Below are 24,873 nucleotides of genomic sequence, written 5' to 3'. Positions count from 1 at the left end.
GGACAGTATGCACTCATAGTAATCAGAAAAATAAGCGATTTCAATGCAAAATGAACGAAGAGTCATTGTCATGGGTAGTCATGGAGCCACGGCAGAGCCCTCTTTAGGCAAAATGTCGATAACTTATATCAAGAGAACAGGAGGTGATAGTGAGATGGGACCAACGTTGGACACTGTGGACCTATAAGGCGCATCGAAAAAAATTAGTGGGGGGGGGCGCCAGCCAGTCTTACTTATTTCCACATAATAATATAAAATTATATTGTCGAAACACACACGAGTTAGCTAGTAATATTTGACATTATTATTATTATTATTATTATTATTATTATTATTATCGACAGCGTCTTTTCATTACGTGTGCATGTTTGACATGAAGCCAAAGAGAAAATCCATCATTTGTGTAGAAAGAATAAGAATAGTCAGTCACTTTAACTGGGAACGACAGCGAAAAATACGAAAAGAGTGATTAGCTGTAGCGAAAAGAAACAATACTTTCTCTCAAATGGATAAAAAACCAAGCCGAGATAGATTCGAACTCGCATGGAAGGCGTGAAAAGTCAGTGCTTTGTCCACTTTTTTTTAACTGACTCACCGAACGTGTTTCAGTAACTTACTTATTGCTACTTTTACTTGCTTCACTCGTTTAACTTGCTTTTTCTAATAACTCATAACGACAGAGACACGAACACAGAAACATAAGGAACAGTCAAAAATCATAGATGCTCTCCCGCCGGGAATCGAACCCTGGACACCAGACACCAAAGTCGCAACCGGCGTAGAACCAGTGTATCTTGACTTTGGAAACACGTGATTACATGTAATGTTACGTAAATGCATGTTGTGTGATTAAATTTGGTGAAAATTGATTGGATGACCATTATTGCCCAGTCACACTTGTTCTACACGATACAGATCACATTTTCGGATGAAAACTTTACCGCTCATTTTCGCAAAACTGCTCCGCCAAATTTACTTCGTTTTGTCATGACACGGCAGAACGTTGGTTCCATCTCACTATCACCTCCTGTTCTCTCGATATAAGTTATCGACATTTTGCCTAAAGAGGGCTCTGCCGTGGCTCCATGACTACCCATGACAATGACTCTTCGTTCATTTTGCATTGAAATCGCTTATTTTTCTGATTACTATGAGTGCATACTGTCCAACGTTGCTCCCATCACTCTACAATTTCCCGTTCTCTCGATATAAATTGCTAATATTTTGTTTGTAAGGGAGATATGGCGTTACAATTATTACGTTTGAAGAAGAATTGAGAAAGATATTGTCTTGCCACAAACAACCCTATTATTATTATTATTATTATTATTATTATTATTATTACTATTATTATTATTAATAATAATAATAATAATAATAATAATATTTTACTTACTACTAATGTTGCTTACCTTTATTTGCAATGCAATGTGTTACTAAAAAGCAAATCAAATAACACTCCTCGCCATTCACGCTCCCGAACTCGAAATGCATGATTTACAGTGCTCTGTGTTAGGAGAAAGCACATTTATTATTTATTCTTTCAAATAACACGTTTCACAAGTTACTTTACTTTCAATGTGTAATTTCATATCATCACTAACAATCATCTTGTTCCGATACGAAAATAACTCCCTCTTGCCAAAAAAAAAGCCTGACCGTAGCGAAAGAGTGTGGACCTTCTTTATGCGATTAATTGGGTCCAATATTTCAATAAGTCCCTGCACACAAATATCTCAGTAAAAGAGGAAAAGTTATTCAAACTTTCTGAATACCTATTTATGGGCGAAATTTGGTTCCCTTGGAACTTTTTAAGAGTTTGAAGGGCCGCCATTTTGAACATTTTCATCTGATTATTCTGGTTAACGAACTCATCAAGATATTTCAACAATTAATGTTTGTGCCAAGTTTCGTCTCAATCCGCTGAAAATTAGGGTGGTTATAGCAGTCACAAATAGCGTTATATATATATATATATATATATATATATATATATATATATATATATATATATATATATATATATACAGATAGATAGATAAATAGACACACAGAGGGAGAGAGAAAAGGTGTTTTGCTCCCTGCTCGCACCTGCGGTGCGTCAGAGCTAAACCGAGCCCCTTTGCAAAACGTATTGACCAGCCTAACCTAAACACAAACCTCTTAATTGCTAACGTAGAAACGTGGTCGGGAGGTGTAAAGCATTTAGAAATTGTATTTTTAATAACCATGAGTATGGATTCGAACACTCCACGTCCATGTTTTTCTTTTTACTTTTTGCAGCTACATTGGAACGTTCAATTTTTATTCTTTACTAATTGCAAATGGCGTTTACATTCAAAATATGAGGAATTTTGGTGGCATTTGTTCGGATATTCTTCTCTTTCAAAATTAAGAAGAGAATAAAAGCAATACGCAAAGACAAAAAGTATTATCAGTACTAAACATTACCAATAATAATTGCTACGAAAGACTAAATACGACCTCTTTTACCATCTCTCATGAGCTGTATGTATTATTAGCAAAATTTTTAAAAAACGTCTCTGACTGGGATTCGAACTCGCGTTCTTTTAATTTGTAAGCCAGCACCTTAACCACTACACCAAGATCATGGCGTGGTGAACGTTTAGTTGTCGGCGTATTTGTTGTATTTGAGTTTTATGTTCCCATTTCGACAATTTTTACTCTTTTTTTCTAAGTTTAACAGGTGTTTCTGGCTTTCTCTTTCGGTGTCATCCTTTATTTGCACTATGCACTATTCGTATTCACAGCTTGTGCTCCTCTACAATGTCTTATTCAGATTAAGTTTTTCTTTTTGCCCCTCAGTAAACATTTGATTGATTTAATTCTCATACTCTCCACGGATGGAGCGCAGGAATGCCAGATTTGAAAAATAGGTGTACATTTACTTTCCTGACAGATAATACCACTATGTTCAAAAAAAAAAAAAAAAGCGCGATACTATAACAATTTTTCGCAATAACTTTGTTTTCGTAATGTATTGTTATTTGTTTGTGTGTTTATGGGAGAAAGAAGTTAGTAACTAATATTTGTTTAAAATTTTATGCAAAAATAGTGTGAAATAAAGATGATATAAGCGAAAAATAGAAATCAATAGCAACTTTCGGCTCCTACAAACATTGAGTGAACAAAGAAATGAGATCACAGGTATTTGGAATCAAGGTAGACGTGAAGTTTAAAACCGACATTTCACAATATTTTTGTTTTAATTTTAATGCACATAGTACTGCAAAGTCCTTAAATGGTAATTATGTCAGGATTTTACATCCAAATTAAGTTGCAACATAATAATTCTTCTTAGAAAACCCGAATCGGCAATGCGAAATTAAGATTAGCCTATACTTTCGATAAAATGAAAAAAAAAATGTAAACAGTATAACCTAAGTGTTTGGCCGAGTGAATAGCGAAGCGAGTTAGTAAATTGCATGCGTTTTGCGCGGCAGTTCGAATGCGCCACACTCCTTATTTTTTAGACTTTTTAATTCACTAATTACATTAGCACACACTACATGGGTGACAATTCTCATGTATCAAGTTCACACGCGATAAAATAGCGTTTCTGCGTTATGCACCTTCAACTATTTCAATAAGTGTATTGATCTTGAGACAAAACCCTCCTCGAAAGGTTTGCTCTAATGGATACTGTATTTATGACGATGCTTCCACTATCAAATATATAGTTTTCTTTAACGTAGAATTGCATACGCCAAAACAGTTGAAAACTTTGTCATTCTTTTAACTTTATTTGAGTTGCCTTGAGTTGATTTTAACTTTAACGTCCCTTTCAGTAGCGAGTCTATATGAAACGTGGAGCTGTTGATTAACGTGGAATCCAAACCACATGAGCTCCCATCGGGAATCGAACTCGGTTCTCCTATGCCTTTACTTGAATTTGGATACGAAGGCTCTCAAACGAATTTAAGAGGATGCCTTGCAACTAGTGGCAAAAAGAGTTATACTGGGCCCTGGATCGATGGATCATCGATTTACTCATACTAACCCCCTGCTGCACGCATTTCAGCTGCTGCGTTATATATATAAAGAATATACAATGCTATTTTTGTTAGTAAGAAACCAAAGTTTTTACTTATCTTTTTCCTAAGTTATCACTACATACTTAATATGATTTATGTTCATCTCACACTGAGTTGAGGAGAAGAGCGTGCGAAAAATTCTTGTATATGACTTGTAAAATATATAAATTATACTTAATTACGAATGATTAGTTTAGTACACAGGTTTATTTATTATTTTTTTCAGAGTAGTTGAGACGGAAAAAGAGAAAGTTTTTTCTGTTACTTTTTACTTTAAAGGTAGAATGGTATCATTGCTTATAATTCTTAATATAAATAGAGAGTACTGGATAGTTTTATAAGTATCAACAAGGTTTCAAACAGGCCTAACTGTCATTTTATTCCCGGGTGAGGCCACGGCGAGCTGATTGCAATGATTCATTATGCAAAACTTTTACTAGGCAGCTAGCTAGACAAACATTGCAGTGACGATTGTCCGGGTATCGCCCAGTCTCGATCCACAGAAGGGGCTCGTGCGTCCCTCCAAGAGGAGTAAAATACACAATGTAGTCCCAAACGAAGCGCTTGTTCAAAGGCTGTGGGAAAAAGGGTCTTAAAATTTCTCTCAAAAGGAAGATTCTGAGTGCGTTCTCCTGTCATTGCGGATAATATAAGCGTTTCCAGTTTATGGTAATCCTGGATTATCTCGTGTTGAACAACATTGCTTTAATCAATGCCGCCTCCACAAGGGCGGAGATAAATACGTATTATGAAGCACTGGAGTCCACATTTTTATTTAGCGAACCAAATATCGAAAGATGTCACAAGTTTATTTTTTTATACCTGCGCCTCCTTCAATAATTCCTGGATCCACTCCCGGTATCGGCTGTAGCCAATTAACTTCTAATAGTCATAGCTTACCTTTTGAAATGTTTTCAAACGTTCTTTGCATAAGGAACAGTTTTCCGTATTCTTTTTTCGCCCTTGCGCATTTTTACTGTGCTCCCTGAAGCAAGTGCCCCTTCATTGCAGTTACGCCACTGCTTGCAACCCCTGAGTGTTTCGACGGATGCATTTTTTAGTAATTATATTAATTTCACTTTTGAAATGGTGTAACCACTACGTTCTTTTAAATTTAAAACTTTCTTGATTTATACGTAGTCAATGTTGAACACAGTTTTCATTTTTATACGTGGCAATAGTAGCTTTCAAATAATAAAGGATCTGAATGATAAAGATATTTTTCAACCTTCTATTAAAATTTCTGTGGGCTTCCCTGAATCTGGATATATTGTTTTTATAATGAATAAAGATATATCAAACAGTAATTTGACAAATATGATTTGTATAAAAGACAACATAGCCTTATCAGTTGGTTTGTAAATAATTAAACAACTGACCTTGTTCCTGTTTTTTTAAACAGTATGTTACAAAACATAGAAACAAATAGAAAATCACGTATCGTCTCGCCTGAGCTCCTGATGGCATCTTCAGTCCAAAGACTGGCATTCTGTCAATATATTGTGTAGCTATCAGTCATCCACACAGGTTCATTACAAATATTTGGATACAACAGAGGCTAATCAAACCACGTTGTTGTAGATAATGGATGAGAATCTAAAGGACCGCATTTTAGCTCCCGTAAATGTCGGTTTTAGCGTTGCACAAGCAGTGATACATGTTAGAGTTCCCACAAGAACTGCTCAACGGTGGATAAAGCAATATCGGGAAACTGGAGAATCTGCTAGACGTCCAGGACATGGGAGAAAACGTGTTACAACACAAGAGGAAGATAATTTGCTCATTGCTGTTGCACAGCAGAGACCACACACAACCTCCCGGCTACTGAGATAGATAGCAAATTTCCCTGCTTACTGATCTACTGCTACAAGACGGCTTAGGACAGTGGTCCTTTAAACTCGTCGTGCTGCAAGAAAAGAAGTCCTCTCACAGGATCATATTAGACTGCGTCTTGAATTTGGAGAGACGAACAGGCATCGGAATTGGAACGATGGGATCTTCACAGATGAAAGCGTGTTCGTCTCTGAAAGTTCAGAACCAATTGTCGTGTATAAACCAAGAGGAACCAGGTATGACGCACGATATATATACCACAGACGACACTGTGGACGTGTTTCGGTGTCAGTCTGGGGTTTCTTTACGTCAAAGGGCTTAAGAATACTCCATCAGTTCGGGGGACGTCTAACAGGTGAACAGTATGTGCACATTCTTCGGAATGTCATGCTGCCATGTGTTTGACAGCATTATCCTGATGGGGTGATCCATTTGCAGCATATGTCTCGGGTAGTTCACAATTGGCTGGCGCAGAAGGCTGATGTGAATGTTCTGGATGGCCCCGCGTGGTGCCAAATGAACCCGATCCAGAATGTGTGGGCGGAAGTTAAAAGAATTATGAAGGAACACTGGCCCAATTCGTCATCCACCACAAAAAAAGAATCGTGGAATTTAATTTATGATTCCTGGGAGCAAACTGCTGAAAGCGAGCGTTACTTTCAGACTCTCATTGAAGGGATGCCGAGATGGATCCACGCGGTTATTAATACCGAGGGACATTGGACATCCTATTAATTGGATAATCAAAACAGCCCTTTTCAGGGCTAACAAATATATTCCAGAAGATTTCTCCCTTGATTTTAATGCAAAGGTTTCAGTCACTATATAGAAGAAACCATATGTTTAAAAAATCATCTATAGGGAAGATTATAACTCAGAACACCTTGATTTGAAGCTCAGAGCCTTTTCCTACTTCATGGCACCTCCGTCAAGATTCACTGGACGGAAGTTTATTCTACTTACCTTTGTCTGCTTACCTGATAGCTTTAAAGTAGCATTCTTGAACGAATGTGTTCCACTTGTTTCAGGAGTTCGTCGAGTCGAAACAAATATCTAGAGTCGGGGTGTAAAAGTTACCACCACGTAACAGTAAGGATTTCATTTTGGACCGCGCTTCTTCGGTTCGTCTCGTAGAATCACGAAGAGACCATCACGAATATCATCAGTCATGTGCATGTGTTTATTATTATATTTTACTTTTTCTTGACGAATTGTTCCTAAAAAGAAGTCCGGGGATTAAGAGTAACCCCGCCTGTACATCATGAAGTAACAAATCTTGGGATGAGTGCGTATGATTGTATGAATTTAGTAGGCTACTGTCGCCGATCATTAGAAAGTGAATATGGGAGAACTATGAAATAAAGTAAATAAACGCGCGTCATTTTGTAATAAAGTTACACGGCAAACGCATTTTATCGGATCCCAAACGGTTATCGTCGAATATACACGGTTAAAGGAGTACTATGATAGACCAAATTAAAAAGACATGAAAGATTTATTCCTGTACAAGAGAAGGAATGTTCATCACATCCGTGGCGAAGTCGGTAGAATACGCGCTTAGTAATCCTAAGGTTGAGGGTTCGCGTCCATACCCTGGTATTTGTTTTTAGTGTTTAGACTCACCTTAATGTAAAGAAATGAGGCATATAGGCGATTTAACATATTTTGTGGGAGTAGTTTTGTGATTCATTGGCGTTTCGTTGTTTCTTTGCCGCTGGTAGTATAATTTTCAAATCGTAAATGGGGCTACCGCGGGTCGTCGCTGCCTGGCCGAAAATGTTTGGCGAGATGTCGTTAGTTGAACATCGGTGGCCCACGGACGCTTATGGTTAGAACAGTGCAAAATTATAGTGTAGCAATTTTCACCGTTACTAACAAGAATTTATACGTTACTACTGTTTTTACAAGAAGTCTCGATCCCAAAACTTTCGATTGGAATTAAATGTAATGGAAATATACAAGTTAACCATCACATTTTGCCTCCAATACTACACCCGTTGCCGTTGCAGTGTTCAGTGGGAATATATCGTTAATCGTTCTGACACACTAATATGACATATGCGATATTATTGTACTTCTGTCTGACAATTAACTGCACGTTTTCCGCGGGTTAATATCTTGCCCCTCACTGCTATCGATGGTATGAAAATAAAATATTACACATTACCCTATATAATTTCTATTTTCTGATCAGTTAAAACAATATTCCTGGACATCGTAGCGAAAAATGCATTTGTTTTTTCATTTATTGTGCCAAAAACATAAAGAGTGAACGCAATAAAAACAAAATAAAGAAAAAGATTTCATGTAAAATGTTTTGCCTATCTAGATAAATCACTCAATGTATCGTTTGCTTTTCAAGCGCTGTCTCGTGGTGTAATACGTAACAGCGTGGACTCGTGATTGTAGGGTCTTGAGGTCGATACTGACTGAAGCTACATGGATTATTTCTTTACTAAAATAGATTTTTTTTTAATATCCAGTTATAAGAGAATAGCAAATTGTGTAGAATACCAACATTTTACTTTGATGAGCACATTAGCGCGAACAAATATTTTCATTTCTAACAGTACAATCGGTGAACAATGAAACGGTGAGTAGCGTTTTAGATCTTTCTGTATAAAATATCCAGTATATTGTCGACGGGAACTAGATCTTAAACCACATGTTCAATTGTCGACAAAAACAGTCTTTTTGTTACTTTTAGATCGGCAAAAGAAAGAAAGAAAAAGTTACATAGCCGAAGCTATTGATAGGAACAGAAGGGCTGTCAGATGCTTTTTAGGTTTACACCTGAACGCAATATTATTATTATCTTTATGGTTTAAAGCAACAAGCCGATTGCATGTGCAAATGTGTTTCAATGTGTAGCAAACCATGAGGAAACGTCTGTCTGACATTATTGCCACAAATGGTGAGTATACCATGTTTTAATGTCGCCATACGCAACACGATGTGATTTCAATTGTTCTTTTCCATTTCTGGGATAGTCGTAGGGAATAGGGATGGCCACAAAGTTCCGGTTCCGACGGAACAGGTTCTCGCAGATCCGGTTTTCAGAACCGGTTCCAGACCTGGATCCGAAAACCCGGTTCCAGAACCGGATCTTAAGAACCGGTTCCAGATCTGAATCTGAAAACCCGGTTCCAGAACCGGATCTTAGGAACCGGTTCCACATCTGGTTCTGAAAACCCGGTTCCAGAACCGAATCTTAGGAACCGGTTCCAGATCTGGATCCGAAAGCCCCCAAAGACCCGTAAAGGAGGCATAAAGTTCACCTTCAAAAATAATGCAAAGAGGACCATTCGCTTGTACCTTCCACGCCCAGACCCGTTTGTGCCCCCAGAAAAAAATTTTTGGTCCACTAGTGGGTGTTTAGCCAAATGAGTTGGCCAGTTTGCCTGTTTAACCAATGAGTTTGCCAGTTACCCAGTTTATTTAGCCAAATGAGACAAGCTGCCGCCGCCTGGGCGCCTGCCTGTCGCTTCCACCATTTCATCTAGCATACTGGGATGGTCACAAAGTTTCGGTTCCAGCGGAACCGGTTCCACGAGGAACCGGTTCTGTTTTCAGAACCGGTTCCAGACCTGGACCCGAAGAACCGGTTCTAGACCTGGATCCGAAAAACCGGTTCCAGACCTGGATCCGAAAAACCGGTTCCAGACCTGGATCCGAAAAACCGGTTCCAGAACCGGATCTTCTAGAACCGGATCCGTTCAGACCCGAAAACCGGTTCCACCAGGAACCGGTTCTGGCCATCCCTAGTAGGGAAGATGGAGGCTCAGTAGTTGAGCGCTCACCTCTTACTTCAAAGGTCCTGTCATGTGAGATTGTGGTGGACAACATCGTGCTCGTAGGTTTTCTCGTGGTTCGCCCGGTTCCTCCCACATTCTATATTCCACCAATTATTTCTATATCACACCATAACTTATTTTCATCATCCTCTATCACCAGAACAACTGTAGAGAGTTTGAAGTAGTTTCGTTTCATTGCTTTACTGCTGTACTCGGAAATGAAATTTTTATTTCTTTCAATTTTAGCTACTTATTGAAATATTTTGTTTGTTTTACAGCTCACAGGCAAGTTAAATCCATTCTTATGCCTATTACAAGAAATTCCTAGTAAGAGTGAAGTTATATATTTTGTTTTTTCACATAGCTAACACTTTCTTACCCGTATTCCCCACTCATATGTTTGTATGATATTGTAATAGTTAAGAACTATTGCCTCAATATCTTAAAGAGAAATGCTTTATTTTCTTTCAATGTTTTCTGTTGATGTTTCTAAATGCGAGGAAAGAATTACCTGTCATGCTCATTCAAACTAAAGAAGTTACATTCCCTATGCAATAAGCGTCGGTGAACCGCCGATGGGCAGCTAACGACATCTCGCCAAAAATTGTCGTCCCCAACTTGGTTTCCAAAAATTATTCCACCATCAGCAGAGACACAACGAAACGCCAAAATTACTACCTCAAAATATGTTTAACCGCCTATATGCTCCATTTCTTTACATTAAGGTGAGTAAAAAATGCTTAAAAAAATAACCCGGACCACCAACCTTATGATCACCAAGCGCGTGTTCATCCGACTTCGCCACGGAGGCGACAAAGAAATCCTCCCTTGTACAGGAATAAATCTTTCATGTCTTTTTATTTTTAATTTGGTCATGTATATTTACATGGCTCCTTTAACCATGTATATTTGACGATAACCGTTTGGGATCCGACAAAATGCGTTTGCTGTGTAATCTTATTACAAAATGACGCGCGTTTATTCACTTTATTTCATAGTTCTCCCATGTTCACTTTCTAATGATTGGCGACAGTAACCTACTAAATTCATACAATCATACGCACTCATCTCAAGATTTGTTACTTGATGAAGTAGGAGTTCACTTTAGGAACAATTCGTCAAGAAAAACTAAAATATATTAGTAAACACATGCACATGACTGGTGATAATTCGTGATGGTATCTTCGCGATTCTACGAGACGAACCAAATAAGGGCGGACCAAAATGAAGTCCTCACTTTTACGTGGTGGTAACTTCTACACCCCGACTCTAGATATTTGTTTCGACTCGACGAACTCCTGAAACAAGTGGGACACTAGTGGCAATCCTTCGGCTCGTTGCTATGTTGGCGAAAGACATTTTCCGAAAGATACTGGAATTTCAACTATTGGATTATGTAAGATCCCAGCAAACGTCCAAGTCCTGATATACACTTCACATCGAAATGAGTACGGAACACTCGATGACATCGAAGAATAACAACTGACAACTTTCAACTGATCCTGATAGTTCTGTTTTAATGTCGACTCGTGTGTGACGTCAGATAGAAGCAACGGAAGATAATTCCACGTCTAGCCGAAGTTACTATGGAATATTCCAATACACCAAATCAGCTAGTCCTCTATGTCCTGAGGAAATCCCGCACACATGTCCTCATGTCCACTGGGACGTGACCAAGTACTCTCCTGGCTGGGACAATAAACTTATCGAAAACACAAGCTTGAAAGGAATTCCAAGCTCAACAGTTCTCCAGGGCATAGACTCAGAACATCCAGTAGAATTGTAAATGTGGCATTACCCAGAGGCATTACAAAGCATGACATGTGAAAGAATAGTCCATTGACCACATACGTAAACCAAATTAAAGCAAGAAAGCTGAATTGCGCGGAAGTAAGTAATAAAAGATGCAATTAAGTAAGCAAAGGTGAAGGTGCGGAAAGTTGCTTTACAACTTTTATTACCTTAATCTCACAAATCATAAATTTCTTTCTGTATTCATAACAGCAAATAGTTGGTAAATCTTGGCTAACAATAATTTCCTTTAGAGACGTCAAAAATAGATTAACTTCTACGCAGGCGATGAACTCAGTTTGTTGTAAAAATGAAACATGATGTGTATCTGAACTTCAAAAATAAAGACGAATAAATCCTAGTCCCCTGGTCCTGGGAAACTGATATGTAACATAAATTTCAGTTGAGAAAATTGTCCTCCGCAACTTTGAAACAAAAATCCAGGCTTCAAACACTGTTTCCAGAGAGTACCACTCGTATCAAAATATATGTTGTAAGTGTCACTACCGTTCATGATTACCTTCAAACATTCGAATTGCAGAATGCGATAATTTCAACAGTCACAATGTCAGTCGGTAGTGAAAATCATAAAAGTGCAATTTGTGCGGAAGAAATAAAGATTTTTTTAAAAAAATATCTGTTAATTACAGCTTATGATAATAATTTATTATATGCAGTTCCTGCCTTCTACGTGTTTTCTTTTTATTACGATAAAATATTCTTTTATTTTTTTTTACCACACGTATCTTATATTTGTGGTAGTCCTTTCTTTTAATATCAGGTTATCAAAATAGTTTTCATAAAGAATTTTGATAATTGAAGCAAGGTGAAAGTAGATAATATTGGTGGGAACTCCTCATTTTAGATTTTTTCCTTTATAATAAAAGTATATAATACGACAAATCGTCATAACAAAAATAATAGGAAAGACCAAATTGTGAAGAAATATTTTTTGCAGGTAATTAATTTTGAATTTCTTTTATATCGGTACACTGTTTAATACGTCTTTGGAAAATGTATTTTTTTAAATTTCTATACCAATATCTAATTTGTGTCTCAGTGACAACATAAGGTTTATATCCAATAGTATTTGAGAATTAAAATTATGTCCTGTCATTGTGTTATTTATGCTTTTTTAAATATAAAACAACTGAGTAACTAAATTATATTTGTCTATAAAGGAGAGGTATTCATTACAGTAAGCTTAAACACATTTTGATTACTAACAGTCTCATTCTAATTGTTCAAATAAAATCAAAGCATTAAGTTCTACATCTCACGCCTATGCCAGCTACGATAAAGGAGACGGTGATGATGAGAAATGAATGAAATGGTGGAATGAATGAAGTGCGAGGAAACGGGAGACCTCCGAGAAAACCCACGCACAAGGGCGCCGATCCTGGCGGGGACGGGGGACCCGGGCCCTCCCATAGCTCATGTGGGCGCCCCTATTGTATTTATGAATATACAATATTTTGCAAATTTTGAATGCAATTTGTCTTAAAATCCTCATATATATATACCTTCTCCATCTGAATGGGCTTACCCCAAATTTACAGAGAAATCGGTGCCCTTGCCCACGCACATAGGGATGCGCACGAGACAAGATTTGTGACTGTCTCGTCTCGAAAATGTGCTGTAAAAGTGATGTCTCGACTCAAAAAATGTATATTTTTCTATTGGAAGAGCCGTGTCTCGACTCGAATTTTGTCAGGAAAATCTTGTCAAGACTCTTCTCGTGCGCATCCCTACACGCACACCGTGTTTGTCCACCACAAAGCTAACTTGTTGCGACATGGAATCGAACTCAGGACCCCATGCACCAGAGGTGAACGCTCCACCACGCTGAACTACCACGGCCCCTTGTAATTGCTGGTTATGCAGCATATGCAACATGTAAATACTCGTAATGCATGTGGTTATGTAATATCGAAAAACTGTTCGAATTACTGAGGAGGGGCAAATAAGTAAGAGGAGCAATTTAAGTTGATTTTCAGTTTAGTGTTCTTTTCAGCAGCGAAGCTATATGAGACGTGAACCTACACCTTAACATGAGATCCGAATCACGTGAGATAAGTCGAGGATCAAACCCAGATCTCCAGAACCAAATGCGCGTACGCTAACCACTTAGCCACTATGGAGCTCGTAAAGGGAATAATATTGTTCGTTGAAAGTTTATAGTAGAACTAATGCAATTTCTGTTCCTTACTCTATTAAAGTACAAGGAATAGATGAAAGCCGCATTGGAAATTCTTAGATGTAAATTGATCAGAGAAGGGAGGGAGGAAGTTCCACTTTTAAACAAATGGATCTCCACAATCGGTTTTATCTATATAAAGTTGTCTGGAATTCCAACCAGAAAGGAATTATATGCCGATAGATAATGGAATAATACCAAGCATATCTTGCATCTGTTATCTTTGATGGTTCATTCACATTGCCACTAACTTACCGAAAAATTACGTCTTGCAGCGAAAGGGTTTTCTGTCTACTGTACTGTATCAGAAACTTACTTTCTAATTGCAGAAGCTATAGTTTGTACTATATACATTGTAAGCTGGAAATAATATTTCTCCAATTATAAAGATATTACGAAAATGTTCAACGAAAGACTTTTCGTACCCTTTTTGAGTGTCCGTAAAAGAGAAGGCCCTGTCCAGTATAAAATACTCTAATAAACAAGAAACAACTCTATTTCAAAAGTGAAGACAGTTTGCCGATTAAATAATACTGTTGTCCGTAACAAAGTCTTGGAACACAATCAATATAGTACACACTTTGGCTTGTTTGGTTGGCAGACTAAATATATATATATAAATTTGGTAAATGTATATAACTAGAGCTTTCTCTAACAATAAGGCACAACACAACTCAAATCGCTTAAGAGCCTGCCTTACTAAACATAGTACAAAATTTTTTTTTCTTTTGTTTGTTTATTCATAAGTGAAAGAAGATAATGAAATGCAACTTACAACAATCCTAGATAAAGTTACTCTACAACAGAAAATTTGAACCTGAAGAATTTTCAGTGTTGCCATCCTTAGAAATTACAGTGTTGCCAGAATAACAACTCCCACAAAATCTAACTGTAAGTTAAGGCAGCCACTAGAGGAACGAACTCAACTGCATTTGGTTAGGTATGATATTGTTTTTGTTTCCTGTTAACTACTTTTTAAACAACGTTATTATTTAGTTTTAATAACTTATATTAAAACTAGTTTGTTAATTACAAATTAATTACAACTATTATTTATAAAAGTAGGCTATTAAATGTGCGCAATTTCGTTAATCTAAGATTTAAAAGATCAACATAAAATGCCACATTGATGTAGTTAATTTAATAGTTGCATGAACTAGCTTGAAGGGCCTAATACTTATCGTACAAAAATGTTAGAGATTCCACCATTTAGAACAGAAAATGTATTAAGAACAAAACATATATGTGTTGTTGCGGAATGAAATAATAGTTGAAGTGAATCGAAATTCAATTGTCCTTTAGTCTTCCTATTGTTTCTAAATACACAATAGAGAAAAATAGAGATTTAGATTTGTACTGTTATGAATGACATAGGTTTTAAGCGACCATCTTGGATTAAAGGTTGCTATACATTTTAAGTTTTTGTTTGCATTTTGACCCACCGCCACTTTGCACAGGGTTGTCTTAGAAAGTCGGGACATGCTACATCTTCTTTTATTTAACAACAGCTTTCAAGCGATGTGCTACTTAACCCCGTTGTCATTTGAAAATTTTGAGTTGGCCCCCTCTGGGACCCTGCGGGGGACCCCGGGGCAAACTTTTTTTTTTATCCGAAAAAGTGTATCCTTGAAAATGATTGGATATGTGTTCGCCGAGCTTTCAACTTACCCAACCGTTTCCGAACAAATAACCCGGTTCAAACTATTCTGTCAGCTTTGTAGCTTTTACATTACAAAATGTGTTATAACTCACGACATTCCGTCCGGTGGCACGTATAACTTTGGGATTCGTCTAGTTATAATATATCAAATGCAAACACAATTGTCTCGTTCGGATCTCAGTGTCGCCACTTCGTGACCCTCCCTTGTAAGCAGCAGTATTACAACCTACTGCTCTCCCCCCGGAAGGCTGTCCTGGATCAGCCCCTGGAGTAAATATATAAGATCAAAGTATCTAATCCCTGCATACTGAATCCATCCTAAAAAGTCAGTATTCATTATTTCTTACTGATATGCTCTATGGTCATTAATACTGAAACTAAATGGATATATTAAATGGTGTCTATCCCTTCTAGGTCAATAGGGGATAAATTCAGAGGTTAAACATATTCTTGCGGGCTGAATCCATATGAAAAACTGTTCATAGATATCTATTTCCGTTGTATCCATTTTGCTATCTTTGTTGTAAGCGTACCAAGGTAGAATGTTATCACTTATGGTTTGAACAGGTAGAAAAGGCCATCACAAAGCTTACTCTTTGAATTTGAACCACCGAGTCTGTATAAAACACTTTTTAATATATTTTAAAGATTTCCTTCTGTGGCAATCAACGTCGTAATCGGAAACGTTCCTTTATTAGGACTTAGGGTTTTAATAGAGGGCTAACAGAGGAGCTGGAATACATTCTTTGCATGTTGAATCGATTGTGTTCTACTGCTTCTCGATATCTCTTACCGTTTTGCTGAAACTACTGTACAAAAATGTTTGTCGCTATCCAGTGGCGTATTTAGGGGGGTTTCCAGGCTTAACCCCCCCGAAATCTTACTTGCTATAGTAAAGTATATGAAATATCTTGCAGAATTTTCACATTTTCAGGCAAAGCCTCCACCAAAAGTTAGCAAAGCCCCCCCGAAACGAAATCGTAAATACGCCACTTTCGCTATCTATTGACGTTTGTGTGTGGCGGTCAATATTGAAACCGGAAATAGTTGATTTCTACTACTTTCAGTTTGAATAGAAGGCGATTGAGGCACTGGCGTCGTTAGCTTTTTAAACTTGGGTGGAAGGTCGGATGAATCAAAAACGAAATCCTCTTTCCAACAACTTATACAGGGTTTTCATAAAGTATGGACGGATTTAATTCGCTTATAATTTACATAAAAATGGTCGTATTGAAATCAAATAAAGTGCAAACGGTAGCGGAAGGATTAAATTTTTACCTGTAATCTGCACTAGCTCAGTTCATTCACAGCCACACCTCCAACTTTGCGCCATTTACGTTCACACATTCACGTAGGCGGCGCTGGAATCCACTCACAACGTTCCGCCGTGTTTGATCCGAAATGACAGACACAGACGCCCTGATTTTGTCCTTTAAGTTCTCAAAGCCACTTGGCTTCTTTGCATAAACTTCCGGTTTCACATGACCCCAAAGCCAGAAGTTGCAGGGGGTAAGGTAGGGTGATCTTGGCGGCCAAGCGGTCGGACCACCGCGGCCAATCCATCGGTTAGGGAATTTCTCGTCAAGGAACTGTCTCACCTTGATTGCATAGTGAGGGGGTGCCTCGTCCTGTTGGAACACGATGTCGTTCTGGATTCCACGTGCCTCCAGTTCCGGAATGAGGTATTTCTGCAACATATCCTGGTACGAATCTCCATTCACGGTCTCTTCTTCAAAAAAGAACGGTCCAATCAGATGATCATAGGACACAGCGCACCAAACGTTCACTTTAGGGCTATCTCTCTCATGTGTCTGTCATTTCTTTCTGGGTTTCCTTTGGGTTTTCCGTGCCCCAAACGCGACAGTTGTGTCGGTTAACCTTCCCGGAGACATGGAAGGTTGCCTCATCTGAGAACCTGATGGCTGAAAGGAGAACGTCGCCATGTTCCAACTGCTTGAGCATGGCGTCACAGAAGTTGAACCGGATGTCCAAATCTTCATCATGCAGATCCTGGACTATCTTGATTTTGTAACCTTTGGCCTTGATCGTCTTCTTGGCTATCTTAAACACGGTTGTCTGTGGAATTCCGAGTTCCATGGACCGTCTAGGAATCGACTTCTGTGGGCTGTTGATGATGCTTTCCCTTACCCTGCTCACTGTTGCAGGCGATGTTTGCGGCCTCCCACTAAAAATTTAATCCGTCCGCTAACGTTTGCACTTTATTTTATTTCATTATGAGCATTTTTATGAAAATTATAAGCAAATTAAATCCGTCCAGACTTTATGAAAACCCTGCATATACAAAGTAGTATAGTTTCTTTAAATATATTTGACTAAAATTTGGAGGGGACAAGTCCCACGACCCCCTACTAATGACGTCCGTGATTGATATAAAAACTATTCTTGGGACGAAGAAATGACTACAAAAGACACTTCTAGATATATCTGACCGTTTTTGTTCTATTGAAATCACCATTTAAACCGGAAGTACTAACAAATTTTAACCACTTTCGGCATCCGTAAAGTATTCTGGGTGCTAATTGTCTGTTTTCTTGAGTCGCTATATAGATTGTAAATAATTGCTTTACTTTGGTTATATTTTGGAACGTTTACTACATATTAGGGCGTTTTAACAGTTTTGGATCTGCGCCCCATTTATTTACAATATTATGATTAAACAAAAGCTGAAGACAATTGCCGATATTACGTTTCACTAATCTCAAAATGAATGGCTTTAACGAGCGTATTCTCCAATATTGATTAGGCCTAATCTTATTACAGGCGCTGCTTCTGTGTAACATCAATTTTAAAGTTTTCAACAAAAAAAAAAAAAAAAAAAAAAAAAAAAATAGTTTTCTACGATTTTCTGAAAAACTATACATTAGGATTTACACTTACTCATTTGCTCAGCTTCATGAAATCTATTGAATGGTACACCATAAGACGAGGTATGTCTATCGATTGACGTCTACCGGTACTTTGTACCAGATGTAAGAAATATTCAAGAAAATCGCATGTAACTTGCAAACGTAATAATTTAAAACACTGTATTCGAAACAAATAATAGCTAGATATATTATAAGGAAAACATTCAAGCAAGTGCCTTAGTAAACATTCAGAAAACTTTGGCGCAAAGTTACCCCATAGGAGTGGATACTTTGCACAACATACAAAAAATGTTTAACATACGAATATAGTGTTTTTTCCTTCAGTATTAATACATTTCACTTCCTACACAAAACTGCTTACAGTCTACAAATATTGATATTAGAATGATAATATCGGTATCAATACTTAGTATTAATTACCGATATTTGTATAGAAAATTATACATTTTCTGGCACCGCACCGGAGCCACATTCTGATAGTTTAGTATATGTAAAACAAAAGTGCCAATTCAGGAAGAGAAAAAAAATCCCTGTGGACTGATTTGCCTTGGTTGCTCTGTATGTCCGAGAATATAATCTCAAACGTAATCAGTGGAATATTTACGTAGTTTGGAACTTTCAAGCTGAAGCCCATCCAAATTGCATGATTTCTTTTTCTTTTTTTATTTTAAAAATCTAAAGTTAGTCATTCGTATGCGTATAAACTGCAAGCCTCCCAAAATTCTAGTGATTTCTGAAAAAACGAAGACTTTCAGAGCGTGAGTGAAGCCCCTCTCAAACTATTTTTGTGAATCCACCACTGTTCGTAATTTAGTTTCCAACAACAAATCCATTTCAGCGTCTTTCTAAATAGGAACTTTACTTAAAATTAGAAGGCAGAAGGTACAGTCACGAACATTAATAAATGGAGGTTGGAGCCATAAGAAATAATGGCTCTAGCCTCCATTTATTAATGTTCATGACTGTACCAGGAGTAATAATTTCTTATCTAAGCGGTATTTTGGATCGGGTGCATAATAACCCTGATTAGAGGCTGAAACCGCCTTTTTCCAGTTTTTCGTATGACTAAAACGTTTTACACTTCAATTTCAACTATTGTTTCAAAGTCCATTATACACAAAGTGGTATTCAACGAAACTGACTTAACTTTTAGGAAAATTCTTGTAGGTGATATCTTTCAAATTTTGTCGACCTTTAGAGTGAGTGTTTTGCATACCTCTACAACAACAAACCCTCCGAGTAATTAGAATTGATGTTAACCGCCAACATTATAGCAGGGACGGATCCAGGACCGATTTCTGGGGGGGGGGGCTCCAAACTTTGGAATGGGTTTTATTTAAATATAAAAAATAAGAATATTTTCGTTTTCTGGGAGGGGAACGATCGCCCCGATCGCCCCCTCCTGGATCCGCCCCTGCAATATAGCCAAAATACAGTTAGATGATGTATTTTACATTGGTAGTTGAAACTTTCTCTTTACAGTTCATGGTTTTTACCGACAGAGGACTGTGAAACTCTTTTCATATTTTGTACAAAGTTACTCCTGAAGTGCAAAGTAACCCCGTTTTAAGATATGTTGCAGATATGGACATCTCTCCTCCTCCCTGTAGATACTAAACCAGGAATCACTTTAAAAAAGTAAATTTAGACATAAAGGAATTCGATTGATTGCAGATACATTTTCTTCGTAAGCAACATAGGTGGCAGTTAACTCAATTAAAAATCCAAGAGATGTATGTGGGATACGTAATATTGATTTTTGGTGTCATCCTTAGCACCTATATTAGATAGAAAAGCTAGACCTTCAATATGTATAGTATTAAAGCTTCTCGTCAATTTCTGAGCAATGTTTTCAAATCTTCAAAATGTAACGCAGAAAGGACAAGAATGCTGAAACATAATTAAGCACGAAAATTTCGCGTTTATTACTACGTTATTCTACTATGGATTGTCGCATTTAGCACTTCATTATAGCTCTCCTTTCTTACTAATAGGACTTCTATTGTTTCAACCCACTCTGAGTGCCCAAAGAGCGAAAGATTAACGTTCTTGTCTCAGCTAGCATCATCTGCCCTTATGTGCGCATTTTTTGCGGGGCCGCGGAGGGGTCAGTGGCAGTAGCGTAGCGTGGTATTCCGAAATGGGGATGCCAAAATTAGTCACTTGTGCGATACAATACCACTAAAATCAGCAATACATAGCTATACCGATGGGAAATATAGGGTTGCAAAAAATTTAGGGGGGAGGCCCCCTAATTGGTGACCTAGTGGGGCATACAGAAGCAAATGCGTGGATTACGTCAGAAGCCAATAAGCAATTTTCTCAGCTTCTTCTTACCACTACCGTGTGATAAGAACACTCGGCCCCAATGTTGTATGAACATTGTTTCCAGTATAGTTCCCGTTATTTCTTTCTTGTGGGCAGCTTCTTTCTCCGCATACCATACTTCAATCTCGTTCTTTAAAAAGTCACCCTTAGAAGTTTGTCACTTTGAGTCGGGAACTCAGATGCCCATTCGTGAATATGGGCCTGAGTGTATACGCATATCATTTGAAAGTGCAAATAGGAAACATTTAAACCAATTCTGGGGGCCTGTTTCTGAGCCTATTTCGTTGTCAGATATCCAAATACTGAAGGCAGGGGCGCAAACCTGTCTTCAACATTCGGGGAACGGGTAAGACCGTTCCCATTTTTTAAAGCGAAGTTCAAAATATTTATGAAGTTGAAAAACAATGCTGTGGAGGATCAGAGTTGTCTTCAACATTTGGAGGAGGGCATATTTGAGGCTTACTCAGGGGGGAGGGGTGATGAAACTCATATTACGGTAGATGAATCTGATTTCTGAGGTGAACCTGTTGTATATTATATACCAGGCAATGTAGATGAAATTGTGATATGTATCAAGTGCCGTGAACACATTCTGAAATCTGAATACATGCATATTTATAATTGATATGTTTCTATTTACGAATCCACAATGATCCACGTTAAAATTTTAGGACACTTGTTTTGTAATAATATAAATAATGACTTCCCCAAAACTATGAAAGGAAATCAACTATGTATGGTGCAACAATACACTTATTTGAGCAAAATTATGATGATCACAATAGCATTACAGTAATCGTTACAGGAATTAAACAAATAGTTGAAAATAGACTAAAAATAATTATTAATGCCAATGAGATATTAAAAAACATGATTCTTTTTTAAAATGAAACAAGTCAAGGGAAACAATTTCATCCTACTTTCCTTTGTGGCATTCGGATACAAATCATCACAATTTCAAATCAGTGGAGGGGACATGTCCCCCTCATCTCCTCGGGATATGTGCCAATGACTGAAGGGCCCAAGCAATCTTTGCGAGGGGCGGGAATGCTGGCTCTCTTAGTCTACCAGATCGGTGACCGTGATTCTACAGAATGCATTATAGTTATGCTTGTGTGTGTGAGCTCCCTCAAAGAGTTTCTGGCCACGCCACTGGACATACTATGTATTTATGATGAAGATTAATAGTTTGCCTTTAATTACGATTAGAATTACGATGCATTTAATTACAATTAAAGCATAACTATTTTTATACTATTATTTACATAACCGACATGCTTCAAAATGGCATTGAACTAGCCATTTCTGTTTTGTTCTATTTCCTTGACGTTAGCGCTCGTACGTTCTGTACAGAAACTATAGCTTAGTTCAAAATAGATAGAGTTGGAAATACTTGTATATCTATATCTAAGCAAATCGCGTATATCTAAAGCAAAATGTAGAGTTGCAAGGGATGAAGGGAGTTACGAAAGCAAGTAGTTGCGCATGCGCACTCGACAGAAAGCAGACGAAAACCCCGTTTCTTGCAGTAGGCCTGGATGCCCAATTAACATAGCATACGACAAGAGGAAAGATAGAAAATGTGCATCTGAGTGACGCGCATGCGTAGGTTCCGCTTATCAAAGTAAAGCGAGAGAGCACATCCAAAAGATTGCAGTGGAAATAATTGTGATAATTACAAGCAAACAATTTATATACAATGAAATACGTACTTTTTCTTATTAATAGGGGATGCCGGGCATACCGGCGTTCCCTTACGCTACGCCGCTGGTCAGTGGTAGAGAGTTCCTCTCTTTTGTATGGGGATTTTGGTTCGATAGCTCGTGTGAATTGAGTTTTGTGGTGGAGAAGCAATTGTGCGAGGTTTTTCTTGGGGTTTCCCCAATTTCTTCCAGTTTCTTCACGATTTCATTGATATCTCATAAGCCTCATTTCTCATTGATGTCTCCTTTAGCCTAGCTGGCATAATCGTAGTACGTAAAATAAAGATTTCATCTTTTGAACAGCATTTCATTAATTTCACCACCCCACCTCCCATCGCATTCTTATGCATTATTTGCAATAAATTAATCAATAAAAATTCCTTATATCCATTTCTAATACAATATTAGTACACTTAAGTTGATGCCACTGGCCCAAGAGAAGGCGTTACCTTTCGTATCCAGCCCATCTACTGATGGGAATGAAACTGCACTTTTAAAAATGTTTTGTTTTTATTATATTTTGTTAATTACGTTTTCAATAACACCTTACGTATTGTTTTATTAACTAAGATCATTGAGACGAATATGCGTCCCGGAGGAAAATGCGCACCTCGTAAGAAAACGGACTGCATGTCGCAGAAGCTGCTGTGTTGTTTTTGTTCTTATCTGACAGGAGGACTTTCATACCGCAGCTATGTGTTGGTGCACAAAAAGAACAATTCCGCTCACAACTACAGCTATATTGTTGACAATTTATTTAATGAATGTGTATGTGTGGTATCAAAAAAGTGCCAGATCTAACATTAAATGATTGTGTATTGTGCTTTAGGAGAAAGGCAAAGCAAAAAGTACTCCGACTCCGGTAGCCACCGTGAAACCAATTCATGGCTTACGCAGGGAGTTGATAATTTTCGGAGTAGCATAGTAGTCTCGCTGGAGGGCGACATATAATTGTGTGTACTAGGTTTGGGGAAATATGCGCCCTGCTACTTTGGGGGAAAGTGCGCACCCTGCAGAACAATAAGATGAGTATAATTTCCTATGGAACTGCAAAACGACTACATTTGTAAGCAAATCGATAGGTGGAATTAAGCTTTAAAAATTCACTAATGTCTTTTTAAATTAGGTTTCAAAAGAAATGCTACCTTATGCAGTCGTTACCATGTTAAGACTTCCGAAAAATTTCTACGTAACTTTTCGTACCTGCATAACGTGAGTAGCACTCAAATCTATAATATAATTTTTCAGTATACAAATGCCGGAATATACCTCAGCCTGTATGTTTGACCGAAAGGGATTTATTTGCTTTCTTGTGCGCGTAGTCGCGGGGATAAATCTGCAACTGTTGGTAAGGCACTCAACGCTTTTCGTGCAACCGCTACTTTTCCGTTAACTGCAGATACTGTTCCTGCATATGCTTACAGTCGATCTGCAGATTTACGATCTACAAAACAAGAAGACAATCGCCAATGCCATCAGGAGAGCCAGCTTGTACGAAATGTGAATAATGAGAATGCACCACTGCCTCAAACTGAACCTAATGTGTTATGCAGCAATGTTTCATGTGTGTCCGATGACAACAGCTCTACATCTCAACGGCCATCGTCCACCACATCATTTGCGTCATTGCATCCATTGCCACAATGATACATCATCTGCTGCTACTACGTTAAGAAAAGTTAAAGTGCTACTGTTCTTACATCTGATGAATATTAGACTGTGCTACATCAGGTAAAAACTACTAAGGCTACTGCTTCCGAAAGGAAACAGGAAAGGTGAAATACGAAAGTCACAAACATGCAAAAATATTGCATCGCAGGGCCATTGATCGTCAGTTCGTAACAAAAGCAATTATTGTGGTGTCTGTAATGGATACATTTACGCAGAAGAAAACGGACAAGAGTGAATACAGTGTATCAAATACGCACTGTGGTATCATGTTTTGTGCGTATCTTCCTAAGACATGTTCTCCTACGTCTGTGATCAGTGCCACAAATTATAGTTTTACTTCTTGCAATTGTGTTTTGTTTGTAATTGTTCAATTCACGTTATACCAACACAAGAGTTTGTAGACAGTTCAGGTGCTCCACTCGTATGTTAGAAGCTATAATACTTGGCAGAAGGATTTTGAACTACGTTTATGATTTATTAATACAAGGAAAGTACTTCAGTGGTAACAAAAAACATTTTGTGTTACAAAGAGAAAAAAAATAAATTTACGATTCTTTTCATGAAAGTTTCCCCATAATTTATTGATATTTTCATTATGTAAATTTGCAGTATTGCTTCATTGTATGATTTCATAATGTGGTTCTGTATTAGGGTGTCAGATATTTGATGTATTGTTTGACAGTAGTTTTACATTTTAGTTTGAAAACGTGCCGGGAAATATACGCGCTTACCACCCTTTGGCATATTTTGGTGTATGATGTAAACATTTTACTTCATGCTTGCTAGTGGAATTATTTATGGAGGTATTAAACTTTGCAACTGCGTACTGATTTTCGGATTCCTTTCTTCAATCTGTGCCTAAAAGCTCATTTTGTCCTTAGAGGGCGCATATTCAAAGCAATGACTTTTTTTTTTTTTTTTTTTTTTTTTTTACAACAATGCAGTAGTACGAT

This window comes from Thermobia domestica, chromosome 8, assembly GCF_964235325.1.
Source record: "Thermobia domestica chromosome 8, izTheDome1.hap1.1, whole genome shotgun sequence".
In the NCBI taxonomy this organism is placed as follows: Eukaryota; Metazoa; Arthropoda; class Insecta; order Zygentoma; family Lepismatidae; genus Thermobia; species Thermobia domestica.
This window is presented reverse-complemented; position numbering follows the sequence as displayed.